At 39.2% G+C, this 17926-nt stretch overlaps 1 long non-coding RNA gene across 1 annotated transcript in view; it reads left to right on the top strand.

The window, feature by feature from the left end:
- LOC117605071 (uncharacterized) overlaps positions 1-17926 on the top strand; it is a 129825-nt gene that overhangs the window by 25097 nt on the left and 86802 nt on the right. The window lies entirely within an intron of this gene.

The following is a 17926-nucleotide window of genomic DNA, read 5'->3' as shown; positions in this document are numbered from 1 at the left end:
GTATTTTATAACTGATAATGCAATTGAAGGGATGATGATTTTTACGTGAAACGATGAGTCGCAAATGCTCAGGCTTTTTGCCCGCGGAACTTTCTTTACAAGAAAAATGCGTTTAAACGTGGGCTGAGTGCATGTTCACTTAAGCAAACATGCACTTAATTAAAGAAAGGTGTTTCATATTTATTGCACTTAAGGTTGACTGAGAATAAAATTAATCAACGTGGAATTATAATTACATTTAACAGTAATTTCTTTTTTATTTAAAAATACATACATAAAGCTGAAGATGATTAAAGAATAAAAAAAATTCTATCATCTTCTGCAGTATAATATTAAATAATAAATTACAGGTGTATCTATACTATTTAATTTTCAATATTAATTTAGTTTAATATGAAGTTACATACAACTAAAGATTTTTCAATAATTTTATGAATCACTGTTACCACCAATAATTGGTGTCCAATAAGAATATTATTATTAATAATGGATAATATGATATTCGGATCATAACACGAAACGTATAGTGGTGATATCTAATATAGATATAGAATAAACCACGTTATATCTGTAATATTCGATCCACTCTTCTCAGTTGCCCAGAAACACGATTCTCCAATTATTTTGAACAGCGTAATACCTTAAGGTACATTACTACTTGCATACAAACATTTCATACAATCCTGTACATATGTTCCTTCTCGAATATCTACATAGAATACCTCTTACAAATTGCATTCATACCGAGAGCAACGACGTACTTATATATTCCCTTGAATATGCACATAGTAAGAGCCAAAAGTTTCTCGTTTTACGGATGAAAAAGGCAAATGAACCTGTTTTAGTTTTCATTTCTCAGATTTTCTCCCTTTAACCTATAGAAGGCTGAAGGAATCCAATTCAATGATCCAGTTTTCGACTTTTGGGAAAATTTTTATTATTATTACTTTTGAAAAATTATATACCAAATTTTGAAACATAGTAACTTTTGAAATTTCTAATATAGTGGCTCTGAACATACATGTAAATTTGATTTACAATACACAAACTTTTGATGAACAATTTACATAACTTCAAAATGAACAAAAATCGTCCCTCTGAAGATTAAAACGAGCCAATGGTATATCGTTTGAAAATTCGAAAAACAATTTGGACCTTACTATGCATGAATTCACGAGGGGTAGAGATCACGAGGAATACCTCTTCCAAACTTACGAACGCTAATGTATATCAATCCCCTGGTGCACCAATCAGCGAATACCAAAAAAAGGATGCATCACCGGTTCCCTCGTTACCGACAGACTCCTCGTCTGTTCTAGAAGAAAAAGGAACGGATAAAAAGCGTCGTATCATTTGTACACGTGACAGTGCAAACCAGTTTCCCATAAAATTCCTCATACACGTCCGAAAGACGCATCCCGGAGGCATCGAACAGCCGGATAGCTTGTGGCATTGGAAACAGTTGAGATCGCGAGGTCAAACTCGCGTGAGAGGAGATCCTTCTGCTCATCAGCATCGGATTGTTATTACGTAGCCTGGTGATTCGTACCCGTTCCTACCAGACAGCTAGACAAATTTTCTTTTAAAAGTGATAGGTATAACCAGGTTATATTAAAAAAAAAAAGACAGCAATTTTTTTCTAAAGCAATTTTCATAATTTATTGATATATTTTACAATTTGAAAATTTTTATTCTTAGCTCGTGTTTGACCCAGTGTCCACAATGTAGTTCAGACTTTTGAGGGGTAGTGTACCCTACTTACAGTGATTCGTTCGGCTAATGTAACTCGAACGACACGTCGAGTAATAACTTTATTTAGATACACTATCGACCAGTGTAATTGCAACGTAAATGTTCTCCAGGTTTCCTTTCTCACTGTTGATTTTCTTTCTTCCTATCCTTGAACATCGTCGTTTACAACGCGACTTGTCCCCGTGCAAACACGTCGTGCCGAGTTCGTGGTCGTTCGTTTGAAATCATTATAATTAGCCAGAATCGGTTTACCTCTTGATATTAAAAGTCTTCGAGTGCGATCCTTACCGAGGAATACTTCAGTCGGGCCAGCTTGCGACCTTTAATAGTCAGCCTATGAATGCATTCTTGCATTTTGAGACTATTATCGGTGCTATTTTGAACTGTGCTTTTAATTAGTATATCTTAACCCTTTCATTAATTATTTTTGAGACTTTGATGAGCGCATATTTCATTGAATTTATGATCCTTCCATTTTGATGACTATTAGGTATTAATTGCTGATCTAAAATTAATAATTAGAGGTGAAATTCTCAAATATAATTCTATTAGTAATCTTCAGGGTCGAATTAGGATTTCTAGAACCTGGACATTTAATCATACAAAAATATTTTTGACATAGTAAATGAAAGGCTTAGAAAGGATTCTCTAGAAAGTAGAGCCCCGGGACTGTAACCCTCCGTGCACCAAAATGGCGTCGAACGTACTAAGCTTTAAGTTCCATTTAATTCTTTGAATCGTTTGAAAAAACCTAGTAAAATGAAAAACAAAAGGAATTAAAGTGAAAGGTGTTCATGAAAGTCAGCAGTTCTGTACAACTTATCGCTAAGAGCTTATCGATTAATGTCGATCATCGATCCCCCGTCCGGATGCATTACCTTACAACATTAATTCCCTCTTTTTGTTTTACGGATGTTTCCTATACGATAAAGCTGCTTATTATCGCCGCATCAGTCTCAATCATAAAAGTCGGCGTTATGGTAAGCGCAAAAAGAAAAACGCCAGCCTCCTAAGAACAGTATAGGTCCGTGTCGAGATTCAGCCATCTTAATGCAACTGTAAAGCTTACACGATGTAACTATCCCCGCTGTTTACACGCCGACCATTACACAGTTACGAGTATCGTTAACCAGACGTGTTTCGGAATTTCCTGACCAATCGAAGATTTTTCAGTAATTTCGTGGAAAATCATTGGGAATTATCGTCGAATGATATAAGCTATAGTCTTATGGAACGACTCTTTAAACGTTACCTTCCTTCTATTTTCCTTTTAATTATCTTATATTGCCTAATTACGAAAGAAAACGAATCACGTTATCATCGGTATAATTCATCATTTATCGAGGCTAGACACTGCGAAATTGCAGGCAAATTATCACACGAGATCGTTCTTTATCTTCATCCTGTGTGGGATTAATCGATGTGTGAATAGAGTCACGGGTTAGGTAAAAGGCTCGTTATCCGTTCATTCAGATCCGCCGATATTATATTTCTAATAGGAAAATGAATGTTGGGAAACAATAGATGGGAATCAAATTAGACGTAACTGTTTCATTATAAATACTATTTGCTGTTACTTAATCGTTCGCATAAAAAATTCAATTTTATAACATTTAACGTGATACACCACATCATTTTTCGAAAGTTAAAGCCACGACTAAACTGTTCGAACTAATTGCCCGTAAAATTGCAGCGACTCCCAACAAAGTTTTGAACGGCCAGAAAAAGTGACCCCGGTTTAACTCGTTCTCCTCCACCCAAGGTGTATTTCTTTTTTTTTTTTCTTTCTTTTTTTATTTACATCGAAAAACACAGGTACGAGGATAACGTTGGTTAGGTGGATCAGAAGAAAAGGTAGGAGGAGGAACGTTTTAACGCAACGATCTTGGAGGCGCACGGGCACGTGAGAATTAACCAGCATTTGCATTGTAATACGCGTCCGGTAATCACTATGATTGCGGTGGGCGTATCCAATCCTTAAGTTTAATAGCCTGGGTTGCCCAAAAGCCTTGTGTCGCCCCGGGTTCGCGTGCATGTGCGGCGTGAAACTTTTATCGTTTCACCGAGTCGTAATTTTTGCGGGTGCACGGTTACCTTACATACATATAATACGTGGTCTTTAAGAGAGGCGAGTTATAATAAGCGCCATGCTGCATTCTCCATGGCCTTTATTTTCGTCGACTCGTCTCCGGGATGGTCCCTACTTTAAACAAAAATTCTAACAAGTTTCTAATTAAAAAATAGAAAATTCATATTGTAAAATTTCGATTGTATCTTAAATTAAATCCACCCTCTGTGTACATTTCTTTAGTTCCTCGTCCACCCACGTTTCGCATCGTTCCCCCTTCAATTTTCTCGTTTATTTCCCCGTCCCCGCCTTTCATCCTTCGCGAAATCCTGTTGGGGAGGTATCGAGGAACTTTCCGAAAAGAAATGTACGTGTGTGTAACGCGTGTCGTGCAATCTACCATGGTGTTCCCCTGAAGATGCCAAGATCGCCGCCACGCTTGATCTAGCTGACTGGACAGATCGTTCGGCCACGATTACTCTCGACTTTACCATGACCACTCCGAGAAAGCAACTTCCTCGACGTCGGTTGTGTGGTCCTCCGGTGTGCCGTGACTTGACACACGTGTGCCACACTCTACGGTACGTACACGTTGATTGAACATCGTCGATTCCTTTGCTCGTGGTATGGTGTAACGGTCTGCAAACTATGTTTTTGTGCCATTTCTCCCGAGCAGGATCGTTTCTTTGAACCGTTCACCACGGTCGCGTTCTCGCGGATGACGAGCTGTCGCGATTTTTCTTTGTACCGATCGACAACGGTAAAGCGCGCTGTCGTATTTTCGCGAGTTTAGCATCGACTCGCGAGTTATTCGCCCGTTTCCGAAGCAACCGGGTACTTTGACTCGCTCCGATCCTCTTTTACGACGCGAGGGGCTGTAATTTTCGTTTCGATGGCGTTACGAGGAAGTCGGGAAGAGTGGAGAGTTTCGGTGTATGTTTAGCGTTTGAGAAAGTAAACAAAGAACAGAAGCGTTAGGAGAATTGGAAAATTAAGATGGTTCGTTAGAATAAAGATATTCTTGGTTACACCATTGATTCGAATTTTTTTATTATTATTTCCTGGTTGAGAAGGAAGAATGTTGTTGCGAAAATAAATTTCTCGTTGAAAGAAGAAATTTGTCTTTCGTTGCACCATAAATTCAAACAATCCACGGGGAACGCCCACCGGATTCTTTTTAATAAACTCGTTCCAACTATCAAGTACATATATCAAACTCCGCATATCTAACCTTCGATCTCGGTAAACAACCGGTGATAAAAAATTACGGTCTCGAAATTATGGTTTTTCCACTGTATCATAGCCTTTCTTCAATTATTTCTACTGAACGTTGAGGGCGGCTGAACGCGACTCCCCCTAACCTTTATGTTTAACCTTCGATACTTACACCGATTTTACCACATTGTATGTAATTTCTGAACACTGTAATTTCTCAGCGTTCACTCGGCATTCAATGATAGAACATCGTTTCTTTCAGTGGATCGCGATGATAATTTAATCCTTATCATAAAATCTCGCCAACTATCAGTGCTTGGAGGAACGAATTAGATTTAAAATTTATCAAAATTGTATCTTTCACTTTTTTCTGACTTGTGAAATTATAGATCGTGGTCAGGTGGAAGGGGTTAATATTAGAAGTGTTCGGATACCCGGGATTTGGGGATCGGGTAGGGTCGGAAAAATTGGGCGTGGTCGAACGAGTCTCCCAAGGTATGTCCACCTATCGGATCTCTGGGGCGGTCGCCCGATCTCGTCCGACTTTCCCCGACCCAGCCCGAACTTCGGACGCACGTGACATTCGGATACCGAGCCTCTATTCTTGGCAGTGTACCGTCAAGCGTCAAACATAATTTAAAAATTTTCAATTAACATAAACGTATTCGTTTCGCAGTTTATTCCTCGGTCACGTAAGAGATCGAATGTTTTTCTGAAAATTAGCGTATATTGATGAATAATCGCGGAATAAAATATCGAAAGATTAGAAATAGAGGGAAAGTCACATCAAAAGCGCCGCTTAATTTTCTCTGATTCGAAGCGAGCGAGCGTAGAGGGAAGTTAGCAAAGCAGGTCGTTGAATCCGTGATTCGGCAGACTGCTCACGATCCTTGCTGCTCGTGTACAGATAAAGGAGAGAAGGTATCTTGTCGGAAGTAGACATTGATGGCCGATAGCTCTGGTCCCGACGTAGACTAAGCCGAGGAGTGCTTCGAAACTGCGTGGCACGCTGTGGAATCGTAAGATCGGAGATCACGCGAACGTTAGAAAAGGACGCTTTCGCTAACTTGTTACCGGTTAAAGAAGGAGAGAATTAGAGAGATCGAACTTACCCGGAGCTCGACGAGTTTCAACCATGTCACCACTAACTTGTATTAATGTTGCCGATCAATTCTAATGGACGTGGTCGCATCAGCACCGCACGTGCATTTGCATGCGTGTACAGGCTGTTCCTTAAAGGGGGGCCAAAAGAAACACTTATTAACTCTTTTTAATTAATATTAATATTAAATTCATAAAGTATATCTTCAGGAATCTTTAGTAATTTTTTTATGCAAAAATAATAATAATATTCAATAATTGCATTGACATAATTAAGACCTAAAATTTTAGAATCTTAGAATATTAGAATTTAAGAATTTGGGAATTTTAGTATTTTAGATACTTAGATACTTAGAATTTTATTTTCACTGAAATATTTGCAAATGTTTGAACTTTCTCTGAAATCATGATACTCCAACAACTAATCTCAGCGGTTGGTTATAATTCAATTACCTGTAAACTATGTATTTACACGGTTTAAATGTAACTGGTTATTTACATTTGAATTTCTATCTTCATCGGTCAAAATCTGATGATGCTGTCTCATGGATTGACAAGATGATTGAGTGTCTAGGTGCTTGAACTTTCTTTTCAGGGTTAGGCCTACTGAGTTTCACACCAGCCAGACCTTTACACGTTATTAGTGAATATTATGTATTAGCAAATGGATTTTAAATGACTCTGCAAGCGATAATCAAGCGGATATAGGTCTTAGGTTCATCCACTTAGGTACTTAAGTATGATTAGTTTATAACTGTTCAACAGCGATTAAGGCACGTTTCAGTCTTTTATTCGAGCTTGAGAGAGCAATTATTTCGAGTGATTTGATGGTTCTTTAAAGGCAAAAAGATGCCTCCAACTTTCAGGAAGCTGTAGCATAGAGACAATATCATTTATTTTATAACGGAAAGTGTGCGAATCTTCTTTGTTTGGATTTCTGGGAATTATTACGTTTAAATTCATAAACTCTTTTTATTATTCGTTGTGGTTGGGCCTATCCTCTTGTGGGCTGGCCTCTTCATCATTTTAAGATTCTAAAATTCTAAAATTTTTATATTCTCAAATTCTTAAGCTTTCAAATTATCAAATTCTTAAGTTCCAACTTTTAAAATCCTTAAATTATCAAATTCTCAAGTTCTCAAGTTCTCAAGTTCTGAAATTCTAAAATCCTTAAATCATAAGTTCTCAAATTCTCAAATTCTAATATTCTATTATTCTAGTACTGCTAAGAGTAGACGTACGACTTCAAAGGATTCAAATCAATTGTATGGTTTATTCTGCCATCGATTAGAAATACTTTTAATCGTTCTCTCCTCCGTCCCATGTTCCAATGCTTTTTTCCGAATCTTCACGGTACGAAGTAATCAACAGCGGATTTCCTCTAGCCACGATATCGGGGCAGCTGTTCTATTCCACTGTTTTGCGATCAGCATCGCGTCAGAAGGCCAGCATCTATCATGACTCTGCGAAATATCTCTCGGACCATGTAACATTGATAATTATCGCTTGAAAATTGCCATTGCCATTCAGCGTGTTAGTACAGATAGGTTACCAAGGGTGTAACCAGGAATTTCTCATCTCTAGGAGTTGATTCTGTGTCGTCACGGGGCAGATGGACCACTAGGATGAGGTCAGTAGCTTAGTCATGCGAGTTTTTCATCCTCGACTAAATCGTCGGGTCAATTTTCCAGCGTGAGAAAACAACTATCGTAAATGGCCATGTAGACACAAGCTCCTGTTACCGATGTAACAGCTAACCGAAAAACCTAAACTAATCTAAAAATCTATGGGGGGGTGTCCTCTTATTAAAATTAAATAAAACTGTAAACGTGTCGGATGATTTTGGCAAGTAGGAAGTCGAATGGCACGAATGTAAGTGAATAATGACAGGTAACATGGTTGACGAACCGAACTGCTACCGTGATCGTAATTGACGTGAGCGCGCAGTCTTTCTCGGCTGGGGCTGCTTTGGCAAAGTGTACGAAAGAAGTGGTTGGCCACTGGCTCGGTTTGCTTCTTTTCTTCATCTCCTGTTCCCAGAGAGTCGTAAAAAAGGCTGTATACTTTCGCAGAGTCGACGCGGGGCGATATATAAATTACACGTCTGATCCCGGGAGCCCCTGAGGAAGGTAACGGTACCCAGCTGGCGGAGGGCTCCGATCTTAGCCTCTCTCGACGTCCTTCTCTTGCGCCGATCTTTCACGTGACACTGAACAGAGAAGAAAATCTGTTTACCGAGGGAACTCCTTGCTCTGGCCGTTGGACGATGCAGCCGTGGTGTCCGGGGAGAGCCGGCCAGAGCCGTCCGGTTGATCGGCAGCCAAGATTGCGTGCAGTTACGTCAGCATCCTATTGGTACGCGCATAGGTACACGAGCGGTCGATCAAAGGGACCGGATCGTACGGGGATTCGTTTAATGGCCATCCTCGCTTTCAGTCTACTCTCGTCCTCGTGGTTTCGTATGTGACTCTTGACGACGAAACGGCCGCCCCACGGCCTGTCCAGAAATGGTACTACCCCGGACCTTTTTTTGCTTCCGGGCTCCGGCATCAGATGCATATTGCATCGGGGAGCATCGGCCACGACCACGTGTACCAGTGTCGCTCGTTACCATTCGTCCGGCTCTCCGCCATTGTTTTGGCCGACTAATTAATGTGGTTCGTTTCGGTTTATGAGAATCATCGATCGTTCGTTGCCTTCGTGTATGGTAATGATTGGAAACACCTGGCAATACTTTCTGTTGTGATTTTGAATTTTTGTAATTAGGAAAGAATTTAATTAGGAGAATTAAGAGTTCTTGCACACCTTTGATAGATATCTTTTCCTCCATCGGAAGGACTAGGTAGAATATTTTTCTTCTTCAGATAAATCACGATAATTCAATTTTCCGAATGCAATTTATTTCATTTCTATCCGGTTATCAGGTACAAATGTACCTTGACAGTAGCTGGAAATATAAGAATCGTGCGTGAGACAGGTTACACCTACGATCCTGGGACAGCTTTCACATTTCTCATGAGTCTAGTCTCCAGTCACTTTTGTTTCATCAGTTGATTCCTTTCATCCAGCTGATGATTCGTGCGCGATTCGCTGATGATTTACGCAATTTTCACGGGAATTGTAGCGAGGAGGAAACTGGTATCGTTATCAGTGCTCCATTTGTGAACCATTGTTCGCGTACGTTGCGTTGTTCTCTCGTTTAATTGCATTCTTAGCATTGTTGTGTAATTGTGATGAGCAAACTGAATGATGTTGCTCAACCTTGCTTCATTCTTTGATCATTAGATTTTTTATAATGATGTTGCTTAAGCTTCTATTTAATAAATTTTAAATACAATTCTTTAACATTAGAAATTAAATTATTTTAAATAACAAAAATTGTTAGGTTGTTTTTGTCCAGTTGGTTTCATTTTCAATTTAAAACTAGTTGTACAGTTATAGCACATCATTTATTACAAGTAAATTGCACACGTTCAGTTTCAATAAGATGGCTGTAAATAAATTTCATTCCCACGCTGTTAATTAATTCTGTAAGTAAGTGCATACTTAAACACCTTTCAAATACAAAATCGACGACCAAGTTTAACTCGAGTTATTACCAGTAGCAAAATCGAAATTCATTCACATATCGTCGAACTTGTTCCCCATAGAGCAAAATGGATAATTACATCCTCGTACGAGGCAGTAGTTGAACATGCCGCGTCATTATCAACCCGTTACACATTCTAGTCCCATTTCATCGGGCAATTCCGAATCGAAGCTAATCTTGGGAAAGTCGTGACCAGATGTGGCGCTGGCATCGTTAGAACCTTGCACTTGGTCCGCCATATCCGTACGACCGTTATTTCGCTACGTTTTCACGTGGTACGAGGAAATTTGCCGGCATTATCGATTTACCGGCGAGCAACGGAATATATCTATAATTTAGAAGAAAATCCGACGTTCAGGATGTGTCCGAGGAATGTCGACTGTCGTCGCCCATGGGGGTGCCATTAACGGTACCATTTTCTGACGAAAGTGTCCCTCAGGGTACTTTGGTCCAATTACACTGGTACGATATTCTCTTTGAAGATCCTTAAAATTCCACCGTGGACCGACAGGATCGAAGTAGACGCGGTACATGACGAATTGGTCGGATGAAGGATGTCTCGGCGGTAGGCCATTAGGCTCGTTTTCATCGGCCACGTATCGCGACCAGGCGTATTTATGCGTCTCATTGTTCCTCGAGCGAAGACAATCGTATACGAAAACGCGGCTGTGTCAAGTGCATAATATAAAGTAACGGTAACGAGGAAGGAAACGCGACCACGTTGCGCGAACAATGAGCCGATTCGTAGTAGCGGCGCGATCATAAATGCCCGGCCATTTTTGTCCGGTACAGCGGATGTTATATATGGCCGGCCACCGATGGCGATAAATTTTATTCCACGAGCGTTCGTTGTCCCCTGTGCGATGCCGCTATCGTACGCCGTGAGAAATCATTTGTGGGATTCTATCGATCCGTAGGGACGTCTTGATCTACGGTACGTGGGAAGCGTGAAAAAATTGCCTTCCCCGACGATGATGGATTATCCGTTTAGGAAAGGGGACGTCGTGGAATCGTTGATTTCGAAATTTACATCGGCATCTTCCCTAGGGAAGCTGACCGCGCTCGTTACTCTACGTACAGAGCCGCGTTGAACATCATCCAGTAGAGTACCGGAGCTTTTTTCCGTCATCCTTCTTGCAGAAGCGTCGCATTATCGCTATTAGCGTAATAGGTAACCCACGCCCAGGAAAAGTGGCGGCACATTCAGCGCGGTGCATCTCGTCCGTGAACTCGCGGACGATTTACCGTTCGCTCGGAGCCGTTTCTCCTCCGCGGATATGGTACCGAATCGACTTTTCCCGTACTAATTTTCATCGTACGATCCCTCATCAGAATCTGAATTGCGACAAGAGACGGCCCCCCCCCCCCCAATCCTCTGGCCGCGCGTTATCGCTCGGATCGAAGATATTATGCTGATGAACGTAAATTATTATAATAGGACTGGCTAGAGATCGTAACTTTGTGAATCCTTACGCGCCATCACCACCGAGGATCGATCGTTTATTTATCGAGCCTACGTAATCGTGTAACGCGATTTAAACAGTGTTCTCGTGGACGGATCGCATTACGGACGGGCGTCATTCTTGCCGGATAATGCCGGGTGTACGGTCAATATCCGATGCGTGTAATAAATGTCCGCGAATCGAGAAAATTGCTATCGTTCGTGGTTGCCGTTGTCTGTTACGATAAGTGACGAGGAAGTAATTCGTTAGTCGGCGCAGATAATATCTGGAAGGGTTGATAACTTTCTTCTTTTTTCATTTTTTATTTCTTCTTCGTCGACAGCACTGATCCAGTGCTATTGATACTGGAAGGTTGTCCGATCGGGCCGGGTCTCCGCTTCCGCCGGAGGATTACACGCTAAATTGTTGCAGATCGGTTTTACCGTTAATCGCAAACAGATTATTGTCCGGTAGCTCGGAGGTTGAATGCTGTAATGTCTATCATTTCGTGCCCTCTATTCAATTTCTTCTATTTTCTTCAATGAAAGGACAGATAGTTTTATTGAGAGACAACGATGAAGAAATAATAGAATTGTTGAAGATGGTTTTATATTGAGAACTCATAAAGGTACTATATTTAGTTGTATTGACCTACCCTAACCTAACCTTCAATTATATTAACCTAACCTTTCTAAACTGTTCAGATTAGGTTAGGACGTTGACTCCATATAAAAAATGGCTTGTATTTTGCTGGTCAGTATTTCAATCCAAGTGGTCAGTATTTAAAATTTTTTTTAAATGGATTTAAATACTGACCATTTAATTTGTTGCCATAAAAAATCAGCAAGATCAAAGGGTGGAATTTTCTTTCTAAATATTTACTAATTACGGTTCGCGATGATTCCTTTATTAGTAAATTACCAATTGTTTAGCTTCACGTTCTTTACCGAACCTTTAACAACGATCATAAGTCATCGATACTTTATCGGTAATCGTTAGTAGCATCTCTGCAAACATCTACCGATCCGTGATCCTTCCCATGAATCCTCGCCGCGAGTTGGAAACGGAACGAAGAGGAGTCGGCCGTTCGGCCGCGGAATGAAGTGTTGCTTTCGTGAATGAAGCAGTTTACGCTGGACACGATATCGCTTACAGCGACAATTTAGCGCCGCTAGTTAGAATTATGCGCGAAACCGAATACTCGCGATCATATTACGCGATCGCGGGATTTATAGGCCAGCAGAGGATCCACTAGCCGCATCGATGGCCAGCCCACCGAGCACGAATTAAGTTTCCCGGCAATACGAGACGCGAAACATTCAAGGTCGTAATTTCACCGTATCTTTATACTCTATTGCGAACTTCTCGTGAACCCTAACTGGACTTCCTGTTGCTTTGTCCATCGATCATCCCGCTTAGATCTGTTCTCTTCCTTCCTTCTTCGTGGGATTAACCCGATTCCTGCGATTAGGAAAGCTCCAATTCATCTTGCGGATCGTAGAAAATATTTGTAAATCAATTGCGTTTGAATCAACCACTTAGTTTTGAAATGAGAGCAATTTTATTTCAAGTTCTTCAATTCGAAGAAAGAAGCAAAGCCTTAATGTAGATTCTGTTGGGGTTTTCATAACTCTTCTTGGCTTTCCTTGGTTTTCTCTGGTTCTCCCTAGGTTCTCTCCTTAGATATCCCTAGAATGTAGTCGCTTTTGATTCTTCATCATAATCAGCGTCACTTGGAGTCTATGGTTCCAAGAATCCTTTATAGATGGCTCCACAGGAAAACTGTTATAAAAGTACGAGATTTAATAAAAAGTGTGGGTTTCGAAAATAAAAGCCGACTTTTGCAAGAATTTATTTGAATTGAACAAACTTGATGAATTTTAATTAGTAAAAATTGATTAACTCTATGTTAATCGATGTTCAGTCGAAGAACTTCCAATTGCAAAGAGCTAGGAAACCGTAACTTCTTGAGATAAGGGAGCAAAATATTTTGTTCATTTATGTAAAAATATTTTTGATATTGTAAAAGTTCATATATCCGTGTAGTGAATCTAGTTTCGGAGAAATCCTAACAGTTACGGATGAACGTTGGTCAGTGAACCACTTTTTCGCGCATAGTGTTCCATCGGACTACAAATTGGTTGATGCTTGTCTTCCTCCTACAAAACAGGAGAAAGTAATGTCACCGTGTCACGTGTACGAAACGACGGTTTTATTGTTGAATATTAGCTTTGCGTGTGGCATAGTTTTCTGAGATGGCTGGAACTTTCCGTACTATTGTTTGGTTTTATCAAGCGTGCCTTGGAGAACACCCTCCCTTGAGTTATTATAATTTCATGAGAAGTACATATGTATTTATGTTTTTCAGAAGTGTAAGGAATTTTATTATTTTTAGTGTATTTAATATATCTGTTTAATTTTTTAATATAGTATATTTATGAAACAGTACATTGGCCATTTTCCCTAGGGGTTGCCCTTGACTTCAAGTGTACATTAATTAATTTTCGTTATATTTTGTGATAGAATTTTCTGAACACATCGTGTCTGGTTTCAGGCCAACGGTTGGCCCAATTTTTCATGTCAGATAATCGTAGGACGAGTCAGAGAATAGTGAAACGACACCATTGCTCGTACATCTTCTCATTTGTCATTCCGAAGAACATGTTGGGAATAATAACGTTGTCTAAATGTGACAACTGAAGAAGAAAGATTGAAAAATTACGTTGACTTTACATAAATTACTGTACGACAAAATAGTTTATAGATGCATAGGAGGAATGAATGAGCCGTTCAAAGAATTATAATTCAAGGGAAATTTGCTCGATAAATTGACATTCATAGGTTTCATTGCGATAATTTCAATTTTTAATCATCTTGCAACAATATTTCCTTAAAGTGCTAAAAGTACAGGGTACTTTCAGTCTAATTAATCACCAAGGAATTCATGCACATACATCATAGATTTCATCAAAAATACTCTCACGACGTTTCAATGCTCGGTGAAAGTTGGTTCAAAAAAATCTTCATCTCTTTGTCCGATTCTTATCTAGTAGATTTGTATTTACTCCTTTGTATTCTGGACGCCTGTCAAAATGTTGCAGATAGCGTTTCAAAATCGTGAATACGATTTTTCTTTTACATAACTTGATTATTCAGATAATTTATTCCACGATACCTGATGCTAGAAAAAAAAAAAGAAAATGCAATCGAATGATTTATCTGCAATGTTCGTTTCATCAACCACCAACAGATTCTTATTCTGTATAGAGAATCAGAGACCACCATAGCTTCCAATCGGAATGGTCAAGGAAAACACCTCTGCATCCTTATAGTTGTGCGTTATTATCGTTGTTTCAAGCCGTTAATATTAATAGACATAAGCGCGGGCATCGTTGCGCGGACCGACAGGGAGAAAGAGAGTCTCGTGGCTCACCCTGTTAGTTGTAATTGAATAGACGCAGCTGTGCTCGCTACGTGCTCGTAAAACATTAATGACCTATAGCCGCTGACGATCGTTTCGCGTTATTATTCCTCAAAGTCAGAGCCAGCCGGTATGTTTATCGTCTGCATTTTCAATTTTCTTCATCGTGGGTGAACCGGCTGTTACATGAACCAGATGAAAGCGTAATGACCACGTGGGTTCGTTCGCCAGTTCGAGTTCAGAAAACGGGACTACTTTTAGAGTTCAAAGAGATTTAGTGGATATGTAACTAAAAATTTGATAATTAATTATTATTAACCCTTTGCATTACGAGAGTTCTGCAAATTTTTCATTTAAACGTCAATGATTAATGATTGCTAAATAAATAAAAATAATATTAACGTTAATAATAATAATTGTGGATTCACGGTGTTCCTACTGAGGATGTTGATATAATTACTTGAAAATTTCTATCATCCAAGCGGGTAATTATTCTTCCAATTATTGGTATCACGGCGAGCGCGGATCTTCGGCAAACAGTGAATCGCGCGGACCAGATAGAGAGTCCCTATCGATCGAGACAACGGCGCTATCGGGACCCGGTAATCTTGGTCCACGGGTACATATTTCAAGATCGGCATGCGTGAACGATCTCATGGCCGTCGGGTTGCCTTGCGGTCGTGTAACTCGCCTTTACAACGTTAATGCGACGGCCGCAGAGCGTAGCCTATCATATTTCGCAGACCTGCTCGACTGATGGACGAGCCGTGTTTTAATATGCAAATTAAAATGCAAATAATCCGCCTACCCCTTCCCCCACCACCGTACCTAAGAATTTACCCTCCTTGTTCTTTGATCTAACCATAAGCCGGGGCTAATCGTCATCCCTCACGGTGGAATAATTTTTGGGGATCAGAGGGGACTCTGATGATACTTTCTTTTTTCCTGTTTCTTCCTTCTTCTTGTTTTATTTCTTGAGAGATCTTCAGAAGTTATTCATTTAGATTCGTATAAAAAATCGAAATTTAACAATTAACCATTAATTTAACAATTGAAAAGGTCGGTCGCGCGAGACTCGTAAAATTCATTCCATCAGATCTCCTTCTCAAGCGACCCGTAAAATGCTAAACGGGGTAGTAAAGTTTTATAGACATTACTTTCAAATGCTCATCGACAGTCATCGTCGATTCAAAAACGCCTCATTACATTGGCGAGCAATGAAAGACTAGTATTATTATTGCTTTCTCTTCGTCTATCGTATTCAGGTTATATTTACCATGCAACTTAGACATCAACTGTCCCTCATCGCGAAGTGGAACACTTTCTTTCGAATTTCAATGACACGACCAGCTGCAAGTAAATCGACACAATAGAAATGGATCGTGTCGAGGATTCGTGAAAGACGTCCTGACATATCCTGATGAGGGTGGGATTGAAAATGCATCGAATTGAAAAGATACCATCATTCTGTGATGTTGAATTGATGATGTAACGTTATATAGTTCACAGGGATAATTTAAAAGGGATGAAAAGGTTTTTAAAATCCTGTTCTGAAGAATGAAAGGGTATAGGACTTTTTGTGGTTTAAAAAAATGTTTTAATACTTTGGGTGATACCTAAATTTTCATAGGAAACCATCGCTCATACTTATTATTAGAAATTTTTTAATTTATTTAATTTAAATTAAATTTAATTTAATTTACTTTAAATATTGTGAAAATAGTGGATAACATTTGCTAAAAATAAAAACAGTACCTAATGAAATTTTTAATACCTTTAGCATGGTAGTCAGTTTTCTTCTAAATTTTTAGACCATAATTTATGTGAACTTTAATAAAATAAAATAGATTGAATTTAAATGACACATTATGTTGATGTTATTTAGATGAAAGGGAAAGATTGCTAAGGAAACATGTGTCAACACGTATGTTTTATTTTAATCGCGTTGGTATCTTTGAAAAATACCCAAGATGAATATTAACGATGGGTCAAACGTGCACGGATTCCTAGGTGACAGGTTTTACTCCTTTCTCTCTAAAATTTCGTTCCCTTTGAAATAGTAAGTGTTGTATTACCAGAAATACTATGAATCTTCTGAGATTCATTTTTATTCATCGAATATGCATGAGAACATAAGTCTCTTCTAAGATGTACATGCATTAAAACGTTGTTTAGAAATACATTTACGATAAAGGTTTGCTGTATGAATTAGAATTTCAATTGCATACATTTACAATTCGATATCGTGTTAAAATTCGAAACGATGCCTTTGTGCCTCTTCTATTTTGGTAGAAGATTTATTTTTTAGAAGTTGTAGTAACTTTCTTGTAAATATCTTGATAGTTATAACAATTTTTGGGGGTTTGATTTTAATTAGTAATCAAAGATCCACCTCTGTTCAAGAATGAATTTCCAAATGGAGCTTCTGGTAAAAAATTACTTAAGAAAGTTATCCTAGAATAACATTTTCAATTGGTATTGAGAAGAGCTAGTAATTTCCATCCTCTTTACGAAGCTACAAATCGAGTTCCATTGAAGAGCTGGTAACCAAACGTTACATTGTACCCGAGCAAGGCTCAGGATTAAAACCAGGCGCGATTTCACCCCCTGAAAACGCTTCATCTTCTTTCATAGGCGATTCGAAAGGCCGCGGGCTGCGAGTTCGATTCATCGTTCATGGGAAAAATCGCCGGCAGATTCGCAGATTGCGTCTCAAGGCGACTCTGAAGAGCACAATCGCGGCTCGTATATAAGCCAAGATGAATCCCCGAGCCATCGTATGCGTAATGTCTTCATTGAAGCAGCCTTCTATCATAATCTCGGTATGATGGACGAGCAGCCTTTATGCGGGGACGCAGAATGGAGCGAGATTAAACGAACAGTCATCAATAGCGTGAAAGGTGGCTAGCCTTTTTCAGAGAAAAGAGAAAAGAAAGAAAAGATGATCGGAACGACTCAATTAAAGTTGAGTTCTACATTGTATCTACAATGTGTCGCGACACGCGATCTTCATTCTCTTTTTATATCAGAGGGACGTAATTGGTTCTAACTTTTCTATAATAAAAAATTTCAAATTTTCAATTGACAAAAATCTTTCATTAAAGTGCTCTAATAATCTTGCAATTTCTCAATAAGGCTATCAATTTACCCTTTTGATTCTTCGCCTCCCTTAGAGAATTTAGTAATTTTCTATGATTTTTCCTGAAAAAATAACACTGCAATTACTTCAAATTCTTTGTAAATCCAAACTCGATCTCCACCCAAGTGATCTTCATGTTTGGTCAGAAAAATTGCAACAGAATTCTATTTCACAAAGATCAGAAAGAGGAGATGGTATG

Source organism: Osmia lignaria, chromosome 5, assembly GCF_051020975.1.
Source record: "Osmia lignaria lignaria isolate PbOS001 chromosome 5, iyOsmLign1, whole genome shotgun sequence".
NCBI lineage: Eukaryota > Metazoa > Arthropoda > Insecta > Hymenoptera > Megachilidae > Osmia > Osmia lignaria.
Note: the sequence above shows the minus strand (reverse complement) of the source record. Positions and strands in the feature narration are given on the sequence as shown.